The sequence below is a fragment of the Rutidosis leptorrhynchoides genome, chromosome 5 (assembly GCF_046630445.1).
Source record: "Rutidosis leptorrhynchoides isolate AG116_Rl617_1_P2 chromosome 5, CSIRO_AGI_Rlap_v1, whole genome shotgun sequence".
Classification (NCBI taxonomy): Eukaryota; Viridiplantae; Streptophyta; class Magnoliopsida; order Asterales; family Asteraceae; genus Rutidosis; species Rutidosis leptorrhynchoides.
In genome coordinates this window covers 458,728,817-458,737,073 of record NC_092337.1, presented here as the reverse complement: position 1 = coordinate 458,737,073, position 8,257 = coordinate 458,728,817, and the positions used below count along the sequence as shown (strand labels likewise).

The following is an 8,257-nucleotide window of genomic DNA, read 5'->3' as shown; positions in this document are numbered from 1 at the left end:
AATAGAAACAAAATAAGAGTGTATACCCATTTGAAATCTTTTTCTAAAAATAAATGCCCTGGACCGGGCTCGAACCCGCGACCTCTCGCTCCCCAACAACACTCCCTACCATCTGCTCTATTTCTATTTTTCTGCTTAATTCGTGAATTAATTCCATTTAACCCGTTTATCTGGTCAAGCCCAAAAGCAATTAAGAGCCCAATGAAAAACAATTGGAACACAGCAGTTGATAAATTTAAATTATGCATATTATTTGTTCTTATTCCTTCATGTTTTATATTTAACATTGGCTTTAATTGGTGGATTCTAATTGTATTTATGTTAAGTGAGGCAATTTAGGCTCTGTACATGTTTGGTTATTAAAGTCAGTTTACAAGTAATGAAAATACCTCACAATTATATCTTGGTGTAGGTATAACTATGAGGATTAATATCGAGACTTTAAAAGTCCAAGAGAATTTCCATTGTAGCTAGGCCCAATCAAGAAACAGCCTTTGGAAAAGAAGCCCAGCTGATAACAGCCCAATCCAAAAGGATGATATGAAAGTGATATTTAGAAGGCCAGAGAAGAAAAGAAACTAAAACGTGAAATTCATAGTGGCAAAAAAAAATAAAAAATAAAAATCAGGAACGGTTCTTCCGAGTTCGTTGCACCAGATTGTGGCATACCCATATCGTGGATTCAGTTATTGGCATCAATTAGAGAACGTGGAGAGATGGACACGATCAAGGGCTTAGTTGTTAAATTGAGAAGCAACAAGATTTATAAAGAGACTCTGATATTCGGTGGAAAAAAAAAACAAAAAACAAAAAAAATCATAGTCGATGCCCGATTGCATGTTGTTGTTGCTGCGATTTATTGCATGTTGAGGCGCTGATCATCGCAATTAAAGGCTCACCATTCGTTAGTTGTGATTTTCTCCTAAAGTCATGAGTAGCTAATTTATTTTTACTATCTAGTTAAGGAATTTTCTATGTTTATGAATCCAATTGGGTTTTGAGACTTTTTAATTTCCCTAATTCGGTACTTTTGAGTATTTGCTTATACTCTGCTTTATTTCTTGAACATGGTTACTTTTGATTAATTGAATCAGTTTGTGTTTTTTTTATTGTCAAAGTATCATCTGCTATTTAGATGTTTAAGTCCTTAATTGCTTGAATGTTCTAATGAAAGTAGCAATTAACAATGTTGATTATGGTCAAGTTTTCAACTATTGTTAAGGGTATAAGTAATTTGATTTAGATGAACCGAGCTCATGTGTTTGTCAATCAGAACTGGTAATCTCTTTTGAGTCTAATGCTATCATCAATCAAGCCTTGAGAGCTTGTTTAAGGCTGATTAGTTTGATAAGGGAAATAATCAAAGAGCTTGTTTTGTTTATCGACAATTTAAGAAGAGATAGGTTGTTAGAGCTTGTTAATGGCCATAACCAGTTTACTTATAAGTCTCTGAAATGTTTAGTGTCAATGATAAACCAAGGATTCATAACTAGAATTTATCTTTAACTAGGTCGTACTTTTAATCTATATATTTGTCTTTCACTTGTTTACTGATTACTTTTAATTAGTACTTTTATTTTTCTAAATTGCTAGTAGTATAACTAAACTCAAAACCCCCCTTTAACTTTGTTTGGTAATATAGAAATAATCTAAACCAATCTCCGTGGAAACGACCCTACTCGTGCTATCTACAAATATTTAAAGTAGGATTTATTTTGTTGGATTCGACACCCACCAAATTTTGGCGCCGCAGCCGGGTATTGGCGTCTTAGCTTTATTTCTTTATAATCATTCATCATTTTATTTACTGCATTTTTTTTTTCATTTTTCATTTTTCATTTTTTTTATACTGTAATTCTGCTTTGTGACTTGTTTAATGCCCCGATCGTTTCGTACAGGTGAACTTCAATACGATCCCGAGATTGAGAAGACTGCTAAAAGGTTGAGAAAAGAAGCAAGAAAAAGAAATTTTCAAAAAGATCCATCGTCTTCTTGGCTAGAATCTCCTGAACCAAACTTCCTGTCTGACTTGTTTGATCAGGTCACTGAAAGTGACCAAACAGACGAAGAAATGGCAAATGAAAGAACCTTGTGGGAAATGGCGACACAGAACGTTAATCAACAACCACTTTGCATCCAATACCCGCAACTTACTGTTCCTTTTGAGCTAAAATCCGGGTTGATTCATTTACACCCAACGTTTCGTGGTCTAGCTGGTGAAGATCCACATAAGCACCTTAAGGAATTTCACGTGGTTTGTTCAACAATGAAACCACAAGAAGTTACCGAAGATCAAATCAAGTTGCGTGCTTTTCCATTTGCGTTAGCCGACAAGGCAAAAGATTGGTTATACTATCTGCCTTCCGGGTCTATAACCACATGGGACGAGATGAAGAAACAATTCCTCGAGAAGTTTTTCCCTGCCTCACTCGCTGCAAATATCAGGAAAGACATATGTGGGATTCGTCAGTTCAATGGAGAGACGTTATATGAGTATTGGGAAAGATTTAAGCAACTTTGTGCTAGTTGCCCTCAACATCAGATTAGTGATCAGCTGCTGATACAGTATTTTTATGAAGGTCTGTTGACTATGGACCGGAATATGATTGATGCTGCAAGTGGAGGAGCACTAGTACACAAGACTCCTACTGAAGCGAGGAATCTGATTTCTAATATGGCTGCTAATTCTCAGCAGTTTGGTACACGACAAGACATACCAACAAAAAGTGTTAGCGAGGTCAATGCTTCTTATGATCAACGTTTGGATCATCTTACTGCTCTCGTGGAAAAGATGGTTATGGGAAATACACAACAGTTGAAAGCTTGTGGAATTTGTTCAATTGCTAGTCATCCGATAGACATGTGCCCTACACTTCAAGACGGGTCAGTTGAGCAAACGAACGCTGTTGGAGGGTTTCCGGGTCCACCACAAAGAAAGTATGATCCATTCTCAAATACTTACAATCCCGGATGGAGGGATCACCCTAACTTTAGCTATGGAGCTCGTTCAAATAATTTCCAACAACCATACCCTAACCAATCAGCTCACTCACAACCATCATCTTCAAACTCGAGTATGTCTCTTGAAAACATCGTTAAGCATCTCGCAACTAACACCCAACAATTTCAACAAGAAACCAAAAACACAATTCAACACTTAGAAACTCAAATTGGTCAGTTGGCTACCTCCATGAACCGAATTGAATCTCAAGTATCAGGTAAATTGCCATCTCAAACGATTAATAACCTTAAGCAGAATGCTAGTGCAATTACCTTGAGAAGTGGAAAGGAACTTGAGCAGCCACATAAAGCATCTAAAAGGGAGCTTGAAAAAGAGTTTGTAACTGAAGAATCGACTTCTCAAGCTGTTCAACAAGAAGAACTGATCAGCCCGCAAAAACAGGAGCTCAAAATACCTCCACCTTTTCCTAGTCGGTTTGCAAAGTCCAAAAAAGAAGAACATCAGAAGGAAATTCTTGAAACTTTCCGCAAAGTTGAGGTAAATATCCCACTTCTAGATGCTATTAAACAGGTACCTCGATATGCAAAGTTTCTTAAAGAATTGTGTACATCAAAAAGAAAGCTTAAGGGTAATGAAAAAGTTCTGATGGGAGAAAATGTGTCGGCTATGATTCAAAAGAAGTTGCCCATTAAATGCAAGGATCCAGGTATGTTTACTATCCCTTGTAAAATGGGTAATGTTAAGATTGAAAAAGCTATGTTAGACTTAGGAGCTTCAATAAATGTCATGCCTCGTTCTGTTTTTAAAGCTATGAAAGTGGGAAACTTGAAAGAAACGGGTGTTATTATTCAACTAGCTGATCGATCAAATGCGTACCCCGATGGTGTGGTAGAGGACATATTAGTTCAGGTTAAAGAATTAATTTTTCCTGCTGATTTTTATGTTGTCGATATGGGTGAGGATAATCATTCTAATTCACCTTCTATCTTATTAGGAAGACCTTTTCTTAAAACAGCTAGGACTAATATTAATGTTCATGGGGGTACACTTACTATGGAATTTGATGGTCAAGTCATTAAATTTAATATATACGATTCCATGAAATATCCTAGTAATGAATGTTCTGTGTTTCGCGTTGATGTTATTGACTCTTTCGTGCAGAAAGTTTTTGAACTAAATGATGATGATTCACTAAAGGTAGCACTTGTTGAGAATATTTCAGAAAGTGGAAAGCAGGAAATTGAGCCAGACTCGAATCTACAAGAAGCGATCTTTGCTCTTAACTCTCTTGCACCTATTAACAGCCGTGTTTCTTATCTTGGTTTACCATTGACTAATGCTAAACTTCTTCCATCAATTGTGCAGGCACCAAAACTCGAGCTTAAAAAGTTACCGGATCATCTCAAGTATTTGTTTCTTGGAGAAGGAGACACACTTCCTGTTATCTCCTCAAGTAAACTGACTTCATTGGAATGTGAAAGGTTAATTCGGGTTTTAAGAGAATACAAAGAAGCAATTGGGTGGACAGTAGCTGACATTAGTGGTATCAGCCCCTCTACATGTATGCATAAGATTCTTTTGGAAGAAGGAGCTACACCTACGAAGCAAGTCCAACGTAGGTTGAATCCAACAATGATGGAAGTGGTAAAGAAGGAAATCCAGAAACTCCTGGATGCAGGTATTATCTACCTGATATCAGACTCCAAATGGGTGAGTCCTATTCAGGTGGTCCCAAAGAAAACTGGTGTAACAGTGGTAGAGAATTCTGATGGTGATTTAGTGACTACTCGAGTTCAAAATGGGTGGAGGATCTGCATAGATTACAGAAAGTTAAATTCTTTAACTAGAAAAGATCATTTCCCCATCCCTTTTATAGATCAGATGCTTGAAAGGTTAGCGGGTCGAGCTTATTTTTGCTGTCTTGATGGTTATTCTGATTTTCATCAAATACCAGTTGCACCCGAAGATCAAGAAAAAACTACATTCACATGCCCCTTTGGTACATTCGCTTTTCGAAGAATGCCTTTTGGTCTTTGTAACGCACCGGCTACCTTTCAAAGATGCATGGTGAGCATATTTTCAGAATATGTAGAGGACATCATTGAGGTATTTATGGATGACTTTACTGTCCATGGTAATTCATTTGATTCATGCTTAATTAACCTTGAAAAAATTCTTAAAAGATGCATTGAATCAAACCTTGTGCTTAATTATGAAAAATGTCAGTTTATGGTTGATAAAGCTAATATTTTAGGTCACATAGTGTCTGCTAATGGACTTGAAGTCGATAAAGCTAAAACTGATATTATTAAATCTTTGCCATATCCGAAAAATGTTCGGAAAGTTCGTTCTTTTCTTGGTCATGCAGGATTTTACCGCCGATTTATTAGAGATTTTTCGAAGATAAGTCAGCCATTATGCAGATTGCTTCAAAAAGATGTAGTTTTTGAGTTTGATGATGGGTGCAAGGCTGCTTTTGACAAGTTGAAAGAGCTGCTTACTTCGTCTCCAATCATACAGCCTCCGAATTGGGATTTGCCTTTCGAGATAATGAGTGATGCAAGCAATTATGCAGTTGGTGCTATTCTTGGGCAGCGAGTTGGAAAGTCAGCCCATGTTATATACTATGCTTCAAGAACCCTAGATAGTGCTCAATGCAACTACTCGACAATGGAAAAGGAGCTTTTAGCTATTGTTTTTGCTTTAGAAAAGCTTCGTTCTTATTTATTAGGTACTAAAGTAATTGTTTATTGTGATCATGCAGCTCTTAAGTACCTACTCGCAAAAAAAGAAGCAAAACCAAGGCTTATAAGATGGATCCTTCTACTATAAGAGTTCAATCTGGAAATTCGAGATAAGAAAGGTTCAGAAAACTTGGTTGCTGATCATTTGAGTCGAGCAGTGATAAAAGAAGAGCTACTTCCTTGGCACGATGAGTTCCCTGATGAGCATCTTTTTTTAGTCAAAGACACATATCCATGGTATGCTGATATTGTTAATTATTTGGTTACAAAAACCCTACCTGATGATTTGTCAAGAGCTCAACAAAATAAGATAAAAAGTGATGCTAAATACTATGTGTGGGATGACCCGTACCTTTGGAAACACTGTTCAGATCAGGTAATTCGAAGGTGCGTATCCGAAACTGAAATTCAGCCTATTCTTGAGTTTTGTCATTTACATGCATGTGGGGGACATTTTGGTCCTAAAAGAACAGCTCGTAAGATCTTGGAGTGTGGATTATATTGGCCACATATTTTTCATGACTCTTATATGTTTTGTAAGTCTTGTGAACGCTGCCAAAAGACAGGTAGTTTAAGCCACCGAGATCAAATGCCCCTTACTTCTATAAATGTTTGTGAAATTTTCGATATATGGGGAATTGATTTCATGGGGCCTTTTCCACCTTCTTTTGGCAATGTTTACATTCTTTTAGCTGTTGATTATGTTTCAAAGTGGGTTGAAGCTAAGGCTACTAAAACTGATGATGCTAAAGTGGTTGCAGATTTTGTCAAGACTAATATTTTTGCTAGGTTTGGTACACCACGTGCTATAATCAGTGACAGGGGAACCCACTTTTGTAATCGGGTTATGGAGGGTTTACTAAAGAAGTACAACGTGACTCATCGCATTTCAACAGCCTACCATCCTCAAACTAACGGGCAAGCAGAGGTGTCTAATCGAGAAATCAAGTCTATACTTGAGAAAACAGTAAACCCGAATAGAAAGGATTGGAGTATTAAACTTGATGACGCGTTGTGGGCATACCGTACTGCATATAAGTCTCCAATAGGTATGTCTCCTTTTCGTTTGGTGTTTGGTAAAGCATGTCACCTTCCTATTGAATTGGAACATAAAGCATACTGGGCTGTGAAAAATTTCAATATGAATTTAAATGATGCTGGAAAAAACAGGAAGTTGCAATTACAAGAGTTGGAAGAAATTCGTAATGATGCATTTGAAAGCTTGCGTATTTATAAGGAAAAAACTAAAGCTTTTCACGATAAAATGAGTTCTAGAAAGAATTTTTGCGTTGGCCAAAAAGTTCTTCTTTTTCATTCTAGACTTAAGTTATTTCCTGGTAAATTGCGTTCCCGCTGGGTCGGTCCGTTTGTTGTTACTAATTTTTTTCCTTATGGTGCAGTTGAAATTAAAAGTCTTAGTACTGATAAAATCTTTAAGGTTAACGATCATCGTTTGAAGCCATTTTATGAAGGATTTCAAGTGTACAACATGGAGGAAATGGCTTTAGAACATCCAATTTATGCAACCTGAAGCAAATCTGTGTCTAGCCAAAGACATAAAAGAAAGGCGCTACTTGGGAGGCAACCCAATGTTTCATGCATTTTATTTTTACTTCTGCAGTTAGAATTAGTACGGATTTATTTTAGTTGTTCATGGCTATCGTGGTCCTTCGGTTCATCTTAACAGCAGCTCACATTCATTCAGGCTTCTTCAAAATCCAGGGAAGTTTCGCTCTCCTGTTCATATTCTGTTTTTAAACTTCTCGTTGGATACATCGAGGACGATGTCTGGTTTAAGGGTGGGGGAGAGTCCAAATTTAATTCTTCACTTTTCAGCATAATACAAGAGTAATCCATTTTATTTCAAAGAAAGAAAGGTGTTTTTTTTTTTAGATTTTGCTCAACAAAACAAGGACAATAATCTGATGTTGTTGATTGTTTACCATGGAGATTTAACTGAGTTTTAAAAACGAGTTACATGATTGAGTTATAATTTTTAAGCAACTTACCGTTTACTAGTAGTCATTTTTTTCTTAAATTTGACCAGGGACTGAATTTGGTAAACAATACACACAACACCGTGAGACATTGAGCCCTTTAGACTATCATATCTTTATAGTCTCATACGTTTCTTTCATGAGAGTTATTCTTTCATTGATTTGATCATCTAGAACTTGCATTTGTTCTCTTCAAGACTACATTGAGTACATATACATGAAAGTGATGATGGCATCTAGGTTTAAACATCTACCAAAAAAAAAAAAAAAAAAAAACCTGTAACAATTCCCATTAGTAAACTACATTGAGCCTTATTTATCCCTACAATTCTTGTAACCATCATTATAAACCCTTGACCATCTTGCTTATCCATATCCACCTTAACCTAAGATGAAAGTTGGCAGGACATGTATATGATTGAGTAAAACGTGATAAAGAAATGAGTGTGGGGGTGTACAATGTGATTACGGTTTAAGTTGTTGATCTGTGATGTAGTAGTCTAGGTTGAACTCCTTAAAAAAAAAAAAAAATTGAAAAAAAAAAAGGAAAGAAA

At 36.5% G+C, this 8,257-nt stretch overlaps 1 pseudogene; it reads left to right on the top strand.

Moving 5' to 3' along the window:
• The first annotated feature begins 1,876 nt into the window (after positions 1 to 1,876).
• On the top strand, positions 1,877 to 7,237 carry LOC139850208 (uncharacterized; annotated as a pseudogene).
• Positions 7,238 to 8,257: the final 1,020 nt, after the last annotated feature.